General features: G+C 41.3%; 1 long non-coding RNA gene across 1 annotated transcript; it reads left to right on the top strand.

The window, feature by feature from the left end:
- The first annotated feature begins 526 nt into the window (after positions 1-526).
- LOC144372536 (uncharacterized) lies at positions 527-11631 on the top strand. The gene is made up of 3 exons (XR_013432519.1): positions 527-670; positions 6005-6154; positions 11488-11631. It is a non-coding gene; the product is annotated as an uncharacterized LOC144372536 (long non-coding RNA).
- The last annotated feature ends 6582 nt before the right edge of the window (positions 11632-18213 follow it).

Below are 18213 nucleotides of genomic sequence, written 5' to 3' on the forward strand. Positions count from 1 at the left end.
GGTTCTCAAGAAGTCTTTAGGCCAGCAGAGCTCCATGTTTGTGGAGTGTTTCTCCTGTCCCTTACTTCTGGAAACTCCTCTACCACCTCCAAAGTTGTGAACTCCTGAGCATTTTTCATTCCACATATGTATTCAATGATTTTCTAACTCTTCTTCTCGAATTGCGTCTTACATGGGGCAAGGGTATTGTCAAGGCATTTTTCTAGATGATTGTGGGAAGATTTTGTGTAGAACATATTTGCATGAACATTGGATTTATTTTCCTATTTTCCATTCCAAAAACTGAATCCCTGACACAAACCCATACGCTACTAGACTCTTACTACGAATCATAATATGATAGAGAAAAATAACCCAAACAGAATAAAAATACTAGCAGTTCAGAGGAGGCATGATGCGTAGTTGGACAGGCCTTTTTAATTATAAAGGGTACATGTTATAAATCCAGTCCAATGTAATAGATCTCCATGTGTTTTTAAACTTAACAAATATGTGAATTCCCGTCTCCCTTTCTTTGCAGCCTATTCACCACATGTCTTTTTACATGCACATACAGAATCCTACCTGGTTTCCCAGCTACATTCTTTTGAGGTGGCTGACTTGGCAGATACAATCTGTGAGAAGAAATCACTCCTCCTAAATGCTGTTTGAACTGAAAATCAACCTATGGGTGAGCTTCCTACTTGAACAACATGATACATACATCCATGTTCAGGAAAATAAATATTTTTGGATCTTTAAATGATATATATTTCATGATGAATTTCAATTGGCATATATATTTTTACTTCTTAATGTCTCTGTGTTTGTGTTTGTGTATATATATCTATGTATATATACACACACACACTCTCCAGATTTTTCAAAATATAAAATATATGTGTCTTATTTTACACTCCCTAAATTCATGTTCATGTATGTGGATTTATAATCAACTTTTCACAAGCTTATTCTCAGAAATATTCATCCACCTGAAATACGTATTTGTTTCCTAGTACTGAAAACTAACTTCAGTAAATGGTGAATAGAAATCCTAACATTTCTTCAGTAACTTACCCTATTTAACATCAATGCAAGTAGACTCCTATGGGACATGATGTGTATTTGGACATTTATTTTTATTCAACACTGGCACATTACTATTTCTTCAGTTGATGCTCATCATAGGATATATATTTCATCCTCATGTTCACAAATTTCTAGGCATTTGGTTCACTTTCCATCAAATCCTGCTTCAGAACACATGTATTCCTCCATGTTTCTTGACTGGTCTTTTCATGAGACTTCTTTCCAAGCATATTATTTTGGATTTCCTGAATCACTTTGGAACCAAAACTCACACACCCCTCATGGTAAACCATCACCCTAATATTACCATTAGATGTATAACTGGTTGGAATGAATGATCCTGTATCAATATAAGATTTCCTATATATTTTCAGATATCAACTCAATCCATTATTTAAATTGGAACCAGTTATATTCTTTATTCACAGTGTGGTCTATTCATGCATTATCTCTATACTCATAGACCATGGGTATACCTATTTGTACCCCCGAATGCTAATTTATACGTCTTCAATACATTGCTCCCAAAAATAGTTGAAGAAATACTCATGTCACCTGATCTACATATATATTTTATCACAGTGATATTCTGGACACAAAATGCAAAGGTCACACTTATGATTGTACCAAAGCCTAATTGGAAAGTTAGCATGGATTACTAAAACCATCCTTGTCCAGGTTGCCTAATGCTCTGAAATGTCAATCCTATTGGTGACTACACATTTGTTTCTGCCTTAGATTATATATTCAACCTGAACCCTGTTGAAAGTGTCAAATCCTATCACTCACTTTATACTTTTCCTGAATTCCTAATGTCTATATTCATATCTGCTTTCCTACATATCTTCCCCAGTTCATCATTGTGACTGACTCTTCACATGTGCTGACATTTACATTCACTCTCTAACAGACACCCTATTGCTAAAGAACTTGTGGTCCAAATATTATACCCACTCTTCTTCCTAAACCTACTGCCTATCTTCCTAATCCTACCTACTATCCCTTTTTGACTGGATCTTCTCTTCTACATTCAATCATCCAAGGTACAAGGTCCTATGCCATTGTATATGGATTTGTCAGAGACATCTGTACAGAATGTAATTCAAAGCTAAGTATTTCAATCAAGGGCCCAATGCCCTCCTGGCCTTCAAATCTTACTTAGATTTCTGTTTTCATACATATATTTCACCTCTATATTATTATAAATATCACAGGTTCCCAATACCATTCTTCATCCAGCAGAATGATTTCTAACCCAAATCAAACATGTTCTTAACCCCAAGCATTTACTTTTCCCTCAATCTAACTTTACAGAAGAGCAGGGACAGAGTTGGTATTACAATACAGGAATGTAGGGGATCTTCCACCTGCTGAGAACCTCAAAGGTCCATGCAGAAATGATCCCTGGAGAAGATGTAGGCAGCCAGGAAGGACCTGAGAGAGCAGAAGTCATCTTCTGTGGCAAACAACCTGGTCAGGATGAAAAGATGTGTCTGAATGAGCCTCTCTCTTCTTAATGTAGACAAGATGGACCAAACCAGGCCTGTGTGGAGAGCTTTTCCTGGGTGCCTATGGTTGATATACCATTCTAACTTGTGAAAGTGTCACAGGAAGCAGGGGCAGCCTCCATCTCATGGGACCCTTGGAAGCAACAGTTAGGACAGAGTGGTTTCCAAGGCAGTGACCTCATTCAGTTCCAAAAGGAAGTGACCTCACCACACTTCCTTGGTGATGGAACTCTCTGAACTTGGGATCCAGGAAGCCAGGCACCCAGAGGCAGTCCCAGTGCCAGTCCCAGTGGGCTCACTTGTTTGGATTTACCGAGGACAGAGTCAGTCTTTCTTGGTACCCACAGATGTGAGGATGGCCAATTGCCAAGAAAGCTCTGAAGGGGGTCTTTCCTGAGAAAGCAGGTAGTGGCTGACCCCTGGCTCCTGATAACTTCACAGAATTGGCCAAGGAGTCCAGATCTGAGACAGGACAGGCCATTTCGGGGGAACATAGTATGGCCCACCAGTCAGAGGACACTGCGGGTAGTCACAGACCTACTTGGGGGAAAGGAGGTGGCTTTGTGGGTGTGGGTGTGAGTCTGTGGTTTGGTCTCATGTTCTGAGAAGAGCTAGGAAAGGCGGTTTGTTTGGTTTGGAGTGGACTGTTTCTAGCAAGTCTTTTGAAAAGGCGAGTGTTGCCATGTCTGTGTACCGCACTGTGTCCGTGGTTGTAGACATTAGAAAAGAGAATTCATCAATGGATGTGTCCTGTCTAGTAGAAAGCTTCCAGCATTCATCCTGCCCAATTTATGAATGGACTGGGGCTTGCCTTATCCATGGGCAAATCCTACTATCTTCCTAAATTTCTGTTTTTTTCCTGAATTCTGGCCACTCTTCAGAATAGGCTCATGGTTTTGGGTCCAAGATATGTACCACCTCCAAACTTGGTGACATTGCCATGTACTAGATAGCTGAAATGAATAGTGAGCATCTCAGAAAACTCAGATATCAGTGGGCCCATTAAGTTCTCAGTGGAGAAACCCTGCTTTGGGCCTTTTGCTTACCTATTGTTCTGTTTCCCTGGATGTCAGCAAGGTCTTTGCCTCAGGACACCCCTTTGTGAAGCCTGAAGAAAACAGTTTTCAAATGCAAACGAACGGGCATCACTTGTGGCTCTTTGCTTAATTGCTTTGCAAAGGGATGTGTCTGAATCAGCCTCTTGGCCCTGTGTAAGGCTGTGGCTTAGATTGTCAGCACCTGATGGATCTCAAGAAAGATCCCATATGTGCATCCATAGCCAATATGGCAAAAAAGCAGTCAATGTGGATGAAGTCTCTTGCCTTCCTCTGTAAGGTTCCTGTCCTCCATCAAGTGAGAATAGGGATCCTTTGGGTCAAATGAGTTTTTCAAAGCCCTGCAGAGGCTAGCCATTATGTGCTTGGGTTTTCTCATGACTCCAATTCACACAAAGAATCTATACCCCAAGATCAGCAGGCCTCCAAGCGGAGAAGCTGAGCAGTATTAAAGGCAGGCCTATTTGATCACTCCTGGTTCAAAGGAAGGGTGTCGAGGCCACCCTGACATTAGGCAAATGATGGGCAAGGGAGCTTATTGTGCACACTGTCTTAGGCTGCGCCCCTCATGGAAACCTCCAGCCAGAGGTTATGAGTATTGTCTATATGGAAGAAGATGAGGGCCTTTTGGCAGTGTTTTGGTTTGAATTGTGGTCATTTGTGTGGCGGTGGAAGAGAGGACTGGGTCCGCCTGGGCTTGAACTCTGGTGTGATTCCCTTGGAGACTGAGTTCTGGAACTGAACTCAGAGAAGTATTGCCATGAATTGAGTTGGGATTTTCCGAGGCCACTCATGAGAGCCCCCCCTGGAAACTGAGATCGAAGCCAAGGTGACTTTCCACAGAACACTGGGAATCTCAGCCAGGATATCACATGATTTTATTCTTAAAGACCTGGCAGCCATAGTTGAGAGTCAAAACACACATGGACCTCACATTGTACACCTCAGTGGGCCTGGTTTCATGTGACGTTTTGGCCACTCTTTGGGAAGCCTTGTTTGTTAGAGTTCTCCAGAGATTTCATTGAAATGATCTTTCTCACCATTTAATGGTTTCTGAATGAACGGAAACCCACAGTGCCTCCAACTTCATCCTTTAAAAACGGCTAGATAAATACCATGCAATCTTTGAAATTCCCATGACCAGGTGGCACTGGAGAACCTTTGGATGTCCTGTTGCTGATCATGAGTGTACCAGACAGGTGCCTTGATTGACGGGTTTCATGAAAATGATGAAGAACAGAGATGCCAGTATGGTGGGGCCTGCTGAGTAGTGGGCCTAGAGCAGTGGTGTGCAGGTGTGTGATAAAACATCTGTGGTGGGGCCATGTGGATCTGCGATGGGCTTCCAAATGGCTTGTGACTGACATGGTGCACCCAGCAGACCCTTATATGTAAAGGCATCTTGTTATATGAAGAGGTTTCAGAACAATGTTCAGAATCAGGTTGCTATGGTCAAGGGGCCACGCTCTGTAAGATAGAATCATGGTTGGTGCATTCTCCTAGGACCCTGACCCACCACACGTGACAGAACTCCCTCCAGCACTGTGTCCCAGTTAAACTCCTTGTATTTCGTGAAGCAAATACCAAACTCCTAGTGCAGCAGCAAGAAACACCACGAAAAGTGGAGGATGACCACATGGCTTCAGAGTCCCCACGGGGAGACACTTAGCCCCCAATGGCCACAGTTTACCTACAAAGAGAGAATTCAGCACTTCTGCCTCATGTTCATTGGAAAATCAGAAACCATATCCTCCAGGTCACATAGATGAAGACCCAGCTTTGATGGTCTCACTACAAAAGAAGCTAAAGCTCCTGACAACAACATATATTTCAAAACCCCATTCTCAGAGGCAGTTTCTCAAGAAGTCTTTAGGCCAGCAGAGCTCCATGTTTGTGGAGTGTTTCTCCTGTCCCTTACTTCTGGAAACTCCTCTACCACCTCCAAAGTTGTGAACTCCTGAGCATTTTTCATTCCACATATGTATTCAATGATTTTCTAACTCTTCTTCTCGAATTGCGTCTTACATGGGGCAAGGGTATTGTCAAGGCATTTTTCTGGATGATTGTGGGAAGATTTTGTGTAGAACATATTTGCATAAACATTGGATTTATTTTCCTATTTTCCATTCCAAAAACTGAATCCCTGACACTAACCCATACCCTACTAGCCTCTGACTACGAATCATAATATGATAGAGAATAATAACCCAAACAGAATAAAAATACTAGCAGTTCACAGGAGGCATGAGGCGTAGTTGGACAGGCCTTTTGAATTATAAAGGGTACATGTTATGAATCTAGTCCAATGTAATAGATCTCCATGTGTTTTTAAACTTAACAAATATGTGAATTCCCGTCTCCCTTTCTTTGCAGCCTATTCGGCACATGTCTTTTTACATGCACGTATAGCATCCTGCCTGGTTTCCCAGCTACATTCTTTTGAGGTGGCTGACTTGGCAGATACAATCTGTGAGAAGAAATCACTCCTCCTAAATGCTGTTTGAACTGAAAATCAACCTATGGGTGAGCTTCCTACTTGAACAACATGATACATACATCCATGTTCAGTAAAATAAATATTTTTGGATCTTTAAATGATATATATTTCATGATGAATTTCAATTGGCATATATATTTTTACTTCTTAATGTCTCTGTGTTTGTGTTTGTGTATATATATCTATGTATATATACACACACACACTCTCCAGATTTTTCAAAATATAAAATATATGTGTCTTATTTTACACTCCCTAAATTCATGTTCATGTATGTGGATTTATAATCAACTTTTCACAAGATTATTCTCAGAAATATTCATCCACCTGAAATACGTATTTGTTTCCTAGTACTGAAAACTAACTTCAGTGAATGGTGAATAGAAATCCTAACATTTCTTCAGTAACTGACCCTGTTTAACATCAATGCAAGTAGACTCCTATGGGACATGATGTGTATTTGGACATTTATTTTTATTCAACACTGGTACATTACTATTTCTTCCGTTGATGCACATCATAGGATATATATTTCATCCTCATGTTCACAAATTTCTAGGCATTTGGTTCACTTTCAATCAAATCCTGCTTCAGAACACATGTATTCCTCCATGTTTCTTGACTGGTCTTTTCATGAGACTTCTTTCCAAGCATATTATTTTGGATTTCCTTAATCACTTTGGAACCAAAACTCACACACCCCTCATGGTAAACCATCACCCTAATATTACCATTAGATGTATAACTGGTTGGAATGAATGATCCTGTATCAATATAAGATTTCCTATATATTTTCAGATATCAATTCAATCCATTATTTAAATTGGAACCAGTTATATTCTTTATTCACAGTGTGGTCTATTCATGCATTATCTCTATACTCATAGACCCTGGGTATACCTATTTGTACCCCCGAATGCTAATTTATACGTCTTCAATACATTGCTCCCAAAAATAGTTGAAGAAATACTCATGTCACCTGATCTACATATATATTTTATCACAGTGATGTTCTGGACACAAAATGCAAAGGTCACACTTATGATTGTACCAAAGCCTAATTGGAAAGTTAGCATGGATTACTAGAACCATCCTTGTCCAGGTTGCCTAATGCTCTCATATGTCGATCCTATTGGTGACTACACATTTGTTTCTGCCTTAGATTATATATTCAACCTCAACCCTGTTGAAAATGTCAAAGCCTATCACTCACTTTATACTTTTCCTGATTTCCTAATGTCTATATTCATATCTGCTTTCCTACATATCTTCCCCAGTTCATCATTGTGACTGACTCTTCACATGTGCTGACATTTACATTCACTCTCTAACAGACACCCTATTGCTAAAGAACTTTTGGTCCAAATATTATACCCACTCTTCTTCCTAAACCTACTGACTATCTTCCTAATCCTACCTACTATTTCTTTTTGACTGGATCTTCTCTTCTACATTCAATCATCCAAGGTACAAGGTCCTATGCCATTGTATATGGATTTGTCAGAGACATCTGTACAGAATGTAATTCAAAGCTAAGTATTTCAATCAAGGGCCCAATGCCCTTCTGGCCTTCAAATCTTACTTAGATTTCTGTTTTCATACATATATTTCACCTCTATATTATTATAAATATCACAGGTTCCCAATACCATTCTTCATCCAGCAGAATGATTTCTAACCCAAATCGAACATGTTCTTAACCCCAAGCATTTACTTTTCCCTCAATCTAACTTTACAGAAGAGCAGGGACAGAGTTGGTCTTACAATACAGGAATGTAGGGGATCTTCCACCTGCTGAGAACCTCAAAGGTCCATGCAGAAATGATCCCTGGAGAAGATGTAGGCAGCCAGGAAGGACCTGAGAGAGCAGAAGTCATCTTCTGTGGCAAACAACCTGGTCAGGATGAAAAGATATGTCTGAATGAGCCTCTCTCTTCTTAATGTAGACAAGATGGACCAAACCAGGCCTGTGTGGAGAGCTTTTCCTGGGTGCCTATGGTTGATATACCATTCTAACTTGTGAAAGTGTCACAGGAAGCAGGGGCAGCCTCCATCTCATGGGACCCTTGGAAGCAACAGTTAGGACAGAGTGGTTTCCAAGGCAGTGACCTCATTCAGTTCCTGAAGGAAGTGACCTCACCACACTTCCTTGGTGATGGAACTCTCTGAACTTGGGATCCAGGAAGCCAGGCACCCAGAGGCAGTCCCAGTGGCAGTTTCAGTGGGCTCACTTGTTTGGATTTACCAAGGACAGAGTCAGTCTTTCTTGGTACCTACAGATGTGCGGATGGCCAATTGCCAAGGAAGCTCTGAAGGGGGTCCTTCCTGAGAAAGCAGGTAGTGGCTCACCACTGGCTCCTGATAACTTCACAGAATTGGCCAAGGATTCCAGATCTGAGACAGGACAGGCCATTTCGGGGGAACATAGTATGGCCCACCTGTCAGAGGACACTGCGGGTAGTCACAGACCTACTTGGGGGAAGGAGGTGGCTTTGTGGGTGTGGGTGTGAGTCTGTGGTTTGGTCTCATGTTCTGAGAAGAGCTAGGAAAGGCGGTTTGTTTGGTTTGGAGTGGACTGTTTCTAGCAAGTCTTTTGACAAGGCGAGTGTTGCCATGTCTGTGTATCGCACTGTGTCCGTGGTTGTAGACATTAGAAAAGAGAATGCATCAATGGATGTGTCCTGTCTAGTAGAAAGCTTCCAGCATTCATCCTGCCCAATTTATGAATGGACTGGGGCTTGCCTTATCCATGGGCAAATCCTACTATCTTCCTAAATTTCTGGTTTTTTCCTGAATTCTGGCCACTCTGCAGAATAGGCTCATGGTTTTGTGTCCAAGATATGTACCACCTCCAAGCTTGGTGACATTGCCATGTACTAGATAGCTGAAATGAATAGTGAGCATCTCAGAAAACTCAGATATCAGTGGGCCCATTAAGTTCTCAGTGGAGAAACCCTGCTTTGGGCCTTTTGCTTACCTATTGTTCTGTTTCCCTGGATGTCAGCAAGGTCTTTGCCTCAGGACACCCCTTTGTGAAGCCTGAAGAAAACAGTTTTCAAATGCAAACGAACGGGCATCACTTGTGGCTCTTTGCTTAATTGCTTTGCAAAGGGATGTGTCTGAATCAGCCTCTTGGCCCTGTGTAAGGCTGTGGCTTAGATTGTCAGCACCTGATGGATCTCAAGAAAGATCCCATATGTGCATCCATAGCCAATATGGCAAAAAAGCAGTCAATGTGGATGAAGTCTCTTGCCTTCCTCTGTAAGGTTCCTGTCCTCCATCAAGTGAGAATAGGGATCCTTTGGGTCAAATGAGTTTTTCAAAGCCCTGCAGAGGCTAGCCATTATGTGCTTGGGTTTTCTCATGACTCCAATTCACACAAAGAATCTATACCCCAAGATCAGCAGGCCTCCAAGCGGAGAAGCTGAGCAGTATTAAAGGCAGGCCTATTTGATCACTCCTGGTTCAAAGGAAGGGTGTCCAGGCCACCCTGACATTAGGCAAATGATGGGCAAGGGAGCTTATTGTGCACACTGTCTTAGGCTGCGCCCCTCATGGAAACCTCCAGCCAGAGGTTATGAGTATTGTCTATATGGAAGAAGATGAGGGCCTTTTGGCAGTGTTTTGGTTTGAATTGTGGTCATTTGTGTGGCGGTGGAAGAGAGGACTGGGTCTGCCTGGGCTTGAACTCTGGTGTGATTCCCTTGGAGACTGAGTTCTGGAACTGAACTCAGAGAAGTATTGCCATGAATTGAGTTGGGATTTTCCGAGGCCACTCATGAGAGCCCCCCCTGGAAACTGAGATCAAAGCCCAGGGTGACTTTCCACAGAACACTGGGAATCTCAGCCAGGATATCACATGATTTTTTTCTTAAAGACCTGGCAGCCATAGTTGAGAGTCAAAACACACATGGACCTCACATTGTACACCTCAGTGGGCCTGGTTTCATGTGACGTTTTGGCCACTCTTTGGGAAGCCTTGTTTGTTAGAGTTCTCCAGAGATTTCATTGAAATGATCTTTCTCACCATTTAAATGTTCCTGAATTAATGGAAACCCACAGTGCCTCCAACTTCATCCTTTAAAAACGGCTAGATAAATACCATGCAATCTTTGAAATTCCCGTGACCAGGTGGCACTGGAGAACCTTTGGATGTCCTGTTGCTGATCATGAGTGTACCAGACAGGTGCCTTGATTGACGGGTTTCATGAAAATGATGAAGAACAGAGATGCCAGTATGGTGGGGCCTGCTGAGTAGTGGGCCTAGAGCAGTGGTGTGCAGGTGTGTGATAAAACATCTGTGGTGGGGCCATGTGGATCTGCGATGGGCTTCCAAATGGCTTGTGACTGACATGGTGCACCCAGCAGACCCTTATATGTGAAGGCATCTTGTTATATGAAGAGGTTTCAGAACAATGTTCAGAATCAGGTTGCTATGGTCAAGGGGCCACGCTCTGTAAGATAGAATCATGGTTGGTGCATTCTCCTAGGACCCTGACCCACCACACGTGACAGAACTCCCTCCAGCACTGTGTCCCAGTTAAACTCCTTGTATTTCGTGAAGCAAATACCAAACTCCTAGTGCAGCAGCAAGAAACACCACGAAAAGTGGAGGATGACCAAATGGCTTCAGAGTCCCCACGGGGAGACACTTAGCCCCCAATGGCCACAGTTTACCTACAAAGAGAGAATTCAGCACTTCTGCCTCATGTTCATTGGAAATCAGAAACTATATCCTCCAGGTCACATAAATGAAGACCCAGCTTTGATGGTCTCACTACAAAAGAAGCTAAAGCTCCTGACAACAACATATATTTCAAAAGCCCATTCTCAGAGGCAGTTTCTCAAGAAGTCTTTAGGCCAGCAGAGCTCCATATTTGTGGAGTGTTTATCCTGTCCCTTACTTCTGGAAACTCCTCTACCACCTCCAAAGTTGTGAACTCCTGAGCATTTTTCATTCCACATATGTATTCAATGATTTTCTAACTCTTCTTCTCGAATTGCGTCTTACATGGGGCAAGGGTATTGTCAAGGCATTTTTCTGGATGATTGTGGGAAGATTTTGTGTAGAACACATTTGCATAAACATTGGATTTATTTTTTTATTTTCCATTCCAAAAACTGAATCCCTGACACTAACCCATACCCTACTAGCCTCTGACTACGAATCATAATATGATAGAGAAAAATAACCCAAACAGAATAAAAATACTAGCAGTTCAGAGGAGGCATGATGCGTAGTTGGACAGGCCTTTTGAATTATAAAGGGTACATGTTATGAATCTAGTCCAATGTAATAGATCTCCATGTGTTTTTAAACTTAACAAATATGTGAATTCCTGTCTCCCTTTCTTTGCAGCCTATTCGGCACATGTCTTTTTACATGCACATACAGAATCCTACCTGGTTTTCCAGCTACATTCTTTTGAGGTTTCTGATTTGGCAGATACAATCTGTGAGAAGAAATCACTCCTCCTAAATGCTATTTGAACTGAAAATCAACCTATGGGTGAGCTTCCTACTTGAACAACATGATACATACATCCATGTTCAGTAAAATAAATATTTTTGGATCTTTAAATGATCTATATTTCATGATGAATTTCAATTGGCATATATATTTTTACTTCTTAATGTCTCTGTGTTTGTGTTTGTGTATATATATCTATGTATATATACACACGCACACTCTCCAGATTTTTCAAAATATAAAATATATGTGTCTTATTTTACATTCCCTAAATTCATGTTCATGTATGTGGATATATAATCAACTTTTCACAAGATTATTCTCAGAAATATTCATCCACCTGAAATACGTATTTGTTTCCTAGTACTGAAAACTAACTTCAGTGAATGGTGAATAGAAATCCTAACATTTCTTCAGTAACTGACCCTATTTCACATCAATGCAAGTAGACTGCTATGGGACATGATATGTATTTGGACATTTATTTTTATTCAACACTGGCACATTACTATTTCTTCAGTTGATGCTCATCATAGGATATATATTTCATCCTCATGTTCACAAATTTCTAGGCATTTGGTTCACTTTCAATCAAATCCTGCTTCAGAACACATGTATTCCTCCATGTTTCTTGACTGGTCTTTTCATGAGACTTCTTTCCAAGCATATTATTTTGGATTTCCTTAATCACTTTGGAACCAAAACTCACACACCCCTCATGGTAAACCATCACCCTAATATTACCATTAGATGTATAACTGGTTGGAATGAATGATCCTGTATCAATATAAGATTTCCTATATATTTTCAGATATCAATTCAATCCATTATTTAAATTGGAAACAGTTATATTCTTTATTCACAGTGTGGTCTATTCATGCATTATCTCTATACTCATAGACCCTGGGTATACCTATTTGTACCCCCGAATGCTAATTTATACGTCTTCAATACATTGCTCCCAAAAATAGTTGAAGAAATACTCATGTCACCTGATCTACATATATATTTTATCACAGTGATATTCTGGACACAAAATGCAAAGGTCACACTTATGTTTGTACCAAAGCCTAATTGGAAAGTTAGCATGGATTACTAAAACCATCCTTGTCCAGGTTGCCTAATGCTCTCAAATGTCATTCCTATTGGTGACTACACATTTGTTTCTGCCTTAGATTATATATTCAACCTCAACATTGTTGAAAATGTCAAATCCTATCACTCACTTTATACTTTTCCTGATTTCCTAATGTCTATATTCATATCTGCTTTCCTACATATCTTCCCCAGTTCATCATTGAGACTTCCTAATGTCTATATTCATATCTGCTTTCCTACATATCTTCCCCAGTTCATCATTGTGACTGACTCTTCACATGTGCTGACATTTACATTCACTCTCTAACAGACACCCTATTGCTAAAGCACTTTTGGTCCAAATATTATACCCTCTCTTCTTCCTAAACCTACTGACTATCTTCCTAATCCTACCTCCTATCCCTTTTTGACTGGATCTTCTGTTCTACATTCAATCATCCAAGGTACAAGGTCCTATGCCATTGTATATGGATTTGTCAGAGACATCTGTACAGAATGTAATTCAAAGCTAAGTATTTCAATCAAGGGCCCAATGCCCTTCTGGCCTTCAAATCTTACTTAGATTTCTGTTTTCATACATATATTTCACCTCTATATTATTATAAATATCACAGGTTCCCAATACCATTCTTCATCCAGCAGAATGATTTCTAACCCAAATCGAACATGTTCTTAACCCCAAGCATTTACTTTTCCCTCAATCTAACTTTACAGAAGAGCAGGGACAAAGTTGGTCTTACAATACAGGAATGTAGGGGATCTTCCACCTGCTGAGAACCTCAAAGGTCCATGCAGAAATGATCCCTGGAGAAGATGTAGGCAGCCAGGAAGGACCTGAGAGAGCAGAAGTCATCTTCTGTGGCAAACAACCTGGTCAGGATGAAAAGATGTGTCTGAATGAGCCTCTCTCTTCTTAATGTAGACAAGATGGACCAAACCAGGCCTGTGTGGAGAGCTTTTCCTGGGTGCCTATGGTTGATATACCATTCTAACTTGTGAAAGTGTCACAGGAAGCAGGGGCAACCTCCATCTCTTGGGACCCATGGAAGCAACCGTTAGGACAGAGTGCTTTCCAAGGAAGTGACCTCAATCGGTTCCTGAAGGAAGTGACCTCACCACACTTCCTTGGTGATGGAACTCTCTGAACTTGGGATCCAGGAAGCCAGGCACCCAGAGGCAGTCCCAGTGCCAGTCCCAGTGGGCTCACTTGTTTGGATTTACCGAGGACAGAGTCAGTCTTTCTTGGTACCTACAGATGTGAGGATGGCCAATTGCCAAGAGAGCTCTGAAGGGGGTCTTTCCTGAGAAAGCAGGTAGTGGCTCACCCCTGGCTCCTGATAACTTCACAGAATTGGCCAAGGAGTCCAGATCTGAGACAGTACAGGCCATTCCAAGGGAACATAGTATGGCCCACCTGTCAGAGGACACTGAGGGTAGTCACAGACCTATTTGGGGGAATTAGGTGGCATTGTGAGTGTGGGTGTGAGTCTGTGGTTTGGTCTCATGTTCTGAGAAGAGCTAGGAAAGGCGGTTTGTTTGGTTTGGAGTGGGACTGTTTCTAGCAAGTCTTTTGACAAGGCGAGTGTTGCTATGTCTGTGTATCGCACTGTGTCCGTGGTTGTAGACATTAGAAAAGAGAATGCATCAATGGATGTGTCCTGTCTAGTAGAAAGCTTCCAGCATTCATCCTGCCCAATTTATGAATGGACTGGGGCTTGCCTTATCCATGAGCAAAACCTACTATCTTGCTAAATTTCTAGTTTTTTTCTGAATTCTGGCCACTCTTCAGAATAGGCTCATGGTTTTGTGTCCAAGATATGTACCACCTCCAAGCTTGGTGACATTGCCATGTACTAGATAGCTGAAATGAATAGTGAGCATCTCAGAAAACTCAGATATAAGTGGGCCCATTAAGTTCTCAGTGGAGAAACCCTGCTTTGGGCCTTTTGCTTACCTATTGTTCTGTTTCCCTGGATGTCAGCAAGGTCTTTGCCTCAGGACACCCCTTTGTGAAGCCTGAAGAAAACAGTTTTCAAATGCAAACTAACGGGCATCACTTGTGGCTCTTTGCTTAATTGCTTTGCAAAGGGATGTGTCTGAATCAGCCTCTTGGCCCTGTGTAAGGCTGTGGCTTAGATTGTCAGCACCTGATGGATCTCAAGAAAGATCCCATATGTGCATCCATAGCCAATATGGCAAAAAAGCAGTCAATGTGGATGAAGTCTCTTGCCTTCCTCTGTAAGGTTCCTGTCCTCCATCAAGTGAGAATAGGGATCCTTTGGGTCAAATGAGTTTTTCAAAGCCCTGCAGAGGCTAGCCATTATGTGCTTGGGTTTTCTCATGACTCCAATTCACACAAAGAATCTATACCCCAAGATCAGCAGGCCTCCAAGCGGAGAAGCTGAGCAGTATTAAAGGCAGGCCTATTTGATCACTCCTGGTTCAAAGGAAGGGTGTCCAGGCCACCCTGACATTAGGCAAATGATGGGCAAGGGAGCTTATTGTGGACACTGTCTTAGGCTGCGCCCCTCATGGAAACCTCCAGCCAGAGGTTATGAGTATTGTCTATATGGAAGAAGATGAGGGCCTTTTGGCAGTGTTTTGGTTTGAATTGTGGTCATTTGTGTGGCGGTGGAAGAGAGGACTGGGTCCGCCTGGGCTTGAACTCTGGTGTGATTCCCTTGGAGACTGAGTTCTGGAACTGTACTCAGAGAAGTATTGCCATGAATTGAGTTGGGATTTTCCGAGGCCACTCATGAGAGCCCCCCCGGAAACTGAGATCGAAGCCCAGGGTGACTTTCCACAGAACACTGGGAATCTCAGCCAGGATATCACATGATTTTATTCTTAAAGACCTGGCAGCCATAGTTGAGAGTCAAAACACACATGGACCTCACATTGTACACCTCAGTGGGCCTGGTTTCATGTGACGTTTTGGCCACTCTTTGGGAAGCCTTGTTTGTTAGAGTTCTCCAGAGATTTCATTGAAATGATCTTTCTCACCATTTAATGGTTCCTGAATGAATGGAAACCCACAGTGCCTCCAACCTCATCCTTTAAAAACGGCTAGATAAATACCATGCAATCTTTGAAATTCCCATGACCAGGTGGCACTGGAGAACCTTTGGATGTCCTGTTGCTGATCATGAGTGTACCAGACAGGTGCCTTGATTGACGGGTTTCATGAAAATGATGAAGAACAGAGATGCCAGTATGGTGGGGCCTGCTGAGTAGTGGGCCTAGAGCAGTGGTGTGCAGGTGTGTGATAAAACATCTGTGGTGGGGCCATGTGGATCTGCGATGGGCTTCCAAATGGCTTGTGACTGACATGGTGCACCCAGCAGACCCTTATATGTAAAGGCATCTTGTTATATGAAGAGGTTTCAGAACAATGTTCAGAATCAGGTTGCTATGGTCAAGGGGCCACGCTCTGTAAGATAGAATCATGGTTGGTGCATTCTCCTAGGACCCTGACCCACCACACGTGACAGAACTCCCTCCAGCACTGTGTCCCAGTTAAACTCCTTGTATTTCGTGAAGCAAATACCAAACTCCTAGTGCAGCAGCAAGAAACACCACGAAAAGTGGAGGATGACCAAATGGCTTCAGAGTCCCCACGGGGAGACACTTAGCACCCAATGCCCACAGTTTACCTACAAAGAGAGAATTCAGCACTTCTGCCTCATGTTCATTGGAAAATCAGAAACCATATCCTCCAGGTCACATAGATGAAGACCCAGCTTTGATGGTCTCACTACAAAAGAAGCTAAAGCTCCTGACAACAACATATATTTCAAAAGCCCATTCTCAGAGGCAGTTTCTCAAGAAGTCTTTAGGCCAGCAGAGCTCCATGTTTGTGGAGTGTTTATCCTGTCCCTTACTTCTGGAAACTCCTCTACCACCTCCAAAGTTGTGAACTCCTGAGCATTTTTCATTCCACATATGTATTCAATGATTTTCTAACTCTTCTTCTCGAATTGCGTCTTACATGGGGCAAGGGTATTGTCAAGGCATTTTTCTGGATGATTGTGGGAAGATTTTGTGTAGAACATATTTGCATAAACATTGGATTTATTTTCCTATTTTCCATTCCAAAAACTGAATCCCTGACACTAACCCATACCCTACTAGACTCTGACTACGAATCATAATATGATAGAGAAAAATAACCCAAACAGAATAAAAATCCTAGCAGTTCAGAGGAGGCATGATGCGTAGTTGGACAGGCCTTTTGAATTATAAAGGGTACATGTTATGAATCTAGTCCAATGTAATAGATCTCCATGTGTTTTTAAACTTAACAAATATGTGAATTCCTGTCTCCCTTTCTTTGCAGCCTAATCAGCACATGTCTTTTTACATGCACATACAGAATCCTACCTGGTTTCCCAGCTACATTCTTTTGAGGTGGCTGACTTGGCAGATACAATCTGTGAGAAGAAATCACTCCTCCTAAATGGTGTTTGAACTGAAAATCAACCTATGGGTGAGCTTCCTACTTGAACAACATGATACATACATCCATGTTCAGTAAAATAAATATTTTTGGATCTTTAAATGATATATATTTCATGATGAATTTCAATTGGCATATATATTTTTACTTCTTAATGTCTGTGTTTGTGTTTTTGTATATATATCTATGTATATATATACACACACACACTCTCCATATTTTTCAAACTATAAAATATATGTGTCTTATTTTACACTCCCTAAATTCATGTTCATGTATGTGGATTTATAATCAACTTTTCACAAGATTATTCTCAGAAATATTCATCCACCTGAAATACGTATTTGTTTCCTAGTACTGAAAACTAACTTCAATGAATGGTGAATAGAAATCCTAACATTTCTTCAGTAACTGACCCTTTTTAACATCAATGCAAGTAGACTCCTATGGGACATGATGTGTATTTGGACATTTATTTTTATTCAACACTGGTACATTACTGTTTCTTCAGTTGATGCACATCGTAGGATATATATTTCATCCTCATGTTCACAAATTTCTAGGCATTTGGTTCACTTTCCATCAAATCCGGCTTCAGAACACATGTATTCCTCCATGTTTCTTGACTGGTCTTTTCATGAGACTTCTTTTCAAGCATATTATTTTGGATTTCCATAATCACTTTGGAACCAAAACTCACACACCCCTCATGGTAAACCATCACCCTAATATTACCATTAGATGTATAACTGGTTGGAATGAATGATCCTGTATCAATATAAGATTTCCTATATATTTTCAGATATCAATTCAATCCATTATTTAAATTGGAACCAGTTATATTCTTTATTCACATTGTGGTCTATTCATGCATTATCTCTATACACATAGACCCTGGGTATACCTATTTGTACCCCCGAATGCTAATTTATACGTCTTCTATACATTGCTCCCACAAATAGTTGAAGAAATACTCATGTCACCTGATCTACATATATATTTTATCACAGTGATATTCTGGACACAAAATCCAAAGGTCACACTTATGATTGTACCAAAGC

This window comes from Ictidomys tridecemlineatus, unplaced genomic scaffold, assembly GCF_052094955.1.
Source record: "Ictidomys tridecemlineatus isolate mIctTri1 unplaced genomic scaffold, mIctTri1.hap1 Scaffold_1214, whole genome shotgun sequence".
NCBI classification, from domain to species: domain Eukaryota; kingdom Metazoa; phylum Chordata; class Mammalia; order Rodentia; family Sciuridae; genus Ictidomys; species Ictidomys tridecemlineatus.